The sequence below is a fragment of the Lagopus leucura genome, unplaced genomic scaffold, assembly GCF_019238085.1.
Source record: "Lagopus leucura isolate 7727_CA_CO unplaced genomic scaffold, USGS_WTPT01 Super-Scaffold_54, whole genome shotgun sequence".
Lineage (NCBI taxonomy): Eukaryota > Metazoa > Chordata > Aves > Galliformes > Phasianidae > Lagopus > Lagopus leucura.
The window spans coordinates 1,417,863-1,420,599 of NW_024962251.1; positions in this window are offsets into that span (position 1 = coordinate 1,417,863).

Consider the following 2,737-nt stretch of genomic DNA (forward strand, 5'->3'; position numbering starts at 1 on the left):
AAAAATAGCCGACTGGAATTTAAATAGAAAAAACAAAGCTCTGCCACATCAACAGCAGCTAGAGGTGGAACAGAGTACCACTGCACAGAGGTAGGGAAAATCAATTTAAAGGGCATTTGACAAGTTTGATGAGAATAAATAGGTTAACATGACAAAAAGCAGTCATTTTGGAGCAAGAGTTGAGATATACATTACCAAAACGCTGTATAGACGGGGCCTTAATGCACTTTTCTGCACTAGTACTACCTCTTTATCATGTAGAATCCACAACAGCGTTTTTCAGAGAGAGTAACAAAGAGCACACAAGTGTGAGGACACAGGAGAGACTAAAAGGCCACTAGTGTTAACTTCACAGTATCTTCTGGGGCTCTCACAGGCGAATTCATTGCAATGAAGGAAAATCCAGGTTTTTGACATCATGAACAACATGCTGTCCAACTGACCAAAATGAGTGTATGTTTAAATGACTTCAAAATAGCATTATTTGAATTATTGTTTTCTGTTCTCTTTAAAAAAAAAAACAAACACATGTTAGTATTTGGTAGAGGTTTCATCTCAGCTCTTATTATTGATCTCACTTTTGAAAATAGGGTGGAAAAATCTTTCTCTTTCAAACATTAAAAATTCATTTAGGAATTATTTTATTCAAAATCAAGAATAAGGGTGCTTTCATTGGGTACTGATGCATCATAAGCTTTAACTATCATAGAGAAAGCAAACACCTGTAGCAAATAAACTAATCATACAATTCTGACCTAAAGTTCCTTTTCAGCAGCAATTCCTTTTGTTGTTGTTGTTGTTTTGTTTTGGGATTCCTTTCTCTTTGAAATGAGACATCCAGACTCTTTGTTTTAGATTTGAGAGAATTTGGTGTTGCTTGTACTTTGGCAGTTCCATATTGGTCACAGCCAACTTGGAATGAAAAGCTCAACTCCACAACAATAGCAACAACAAAAGAAATAGAAAATTCATATGCCAGCAGAATGGACACTCTAGTCAATCAGACAACAGCAATATAGCTATATGATCTTTAGACACCGCTTCAAAGTAGACTTAAACACAGACCTGCAAAATATAAAATGCAGACACTCTGGCCACCGCATGTGAAAAACTGCAATTACCTAAAATGAAATAGAGATTTAAAATGCTAGTAGCATTTACACATAACACCAAAAATTTGGGACTGGACCTTAATGCCATTCTCCCATTCTCCAAATAGGTCAGTACTCAGAGGCAAACAAAACTGTAAGCAGTGAACTTTGAAGTTAGACAAAACTGTTTTCTAATGACCTTCCACTCTCCTGACATTCGTGCACAATAATTAGATAAGAAATCAAGTCAACAGTTTCAACCAATTTATCTGCTTTACTTAAAGATATCCAGCTGAAAAGAAACAGACATACTGTATAACTAACATTCTGTAATGCCCCTTAAAATCACCTGAGAAATGTGCTGAGTATATGCCAACTTCTCAGTGATAAAACAAGAACTGTAAGTGGAAGGTGTGCCAGCTGGAGGGAAGAAAAGTCCTGTTAATGTCAGCAAGCTGTCAAATAATTATCCTAGTTGGCAAAACTACTACTTTTCTCTGGCAAATGAGGGGCCATAGACAGCACTACCTCCTGGAGGAATGTGGGACTGGTGAAGGTGTAGAGGGATGGGATGTAAACTAAATGCTTGTACAGTTTAATACCATCCTGTTATCTACCAAGAAAAAAAAAGTCAAAAATAAAATGCAGTTTTGGTTGTGCTGAATATACATAACAGTAATTGCCACTGTTAAAGGAGTAAATAACATGTTTTGGTTTGAGAATAGTTTTATAAAAGCTTGAATGGATATTATAAACAATACTACAAAGGTCTTACAAGTTCATCTTTTTATGATACTTTAACAACAAACAGAAGACCTCAATTAGAGCCTTAGACAGAAGGAGCAGGGCAAAGTGTAGAGAATGGAAGGTCAAAACCTTTGGCCTTCTCAGAAAAATACAGTAGGGATGAAGTTGGGGCAAGGTGGACACAGAATTCCAGTACTAGAATGTTCATTTTACCTAAATATATCACCTCCCCTTGCTCCCACCACAGATGCAATCACATCTTTAGGATAACTCATAGACATTCCATAGAATCAAGGAATCACTTGGGTTGGAAGGGACTTCAAGGATCACCAAGTTCTAACCACCCTGCCATAGGCAGAGCTGCTATCTGTAGGTGAAGCAGTAGATCAGATTACCCAGGGCCCCTTCCAATCAGGCCTTAAACACCTCCAGGGACAGGACATATACAACCTTTCTGGGCCACCTGTTCCAGGACCTCACCACTCTCTCAGTAAAAAAACTTGCCTCCTAACACCTAAATCTAAATCTCCTTTCCTTTGGACAATCCCCTCCCTTGCCCTGCTGGCTACCTCTTTTGTGATGGAACCCACAATACCGTTGACCTTCCAGGCTGCAAACACACACTTCTGGCTCATGTTAAGTTTTATATCAACGAAGACCTGTAAGTCCTCAGCAGGGCTTTTCTTAAGGAGTTCTTCTTCTAATTTGTAGACACATCTGAATTCTAATTCTAATACATTGTGGACACATGGATTCTAATTTCTGTCTGAGATTGGAAAAATCCTTAATATTTCTTCTGTGCTGATGATTGGCCCAACGTAAATATTGCAGTTCTATACTGAATGCAGTCCTAATCCCTGCTTTTATCCAGGGGCATGGGATTTTGTTTCCCCCTTATA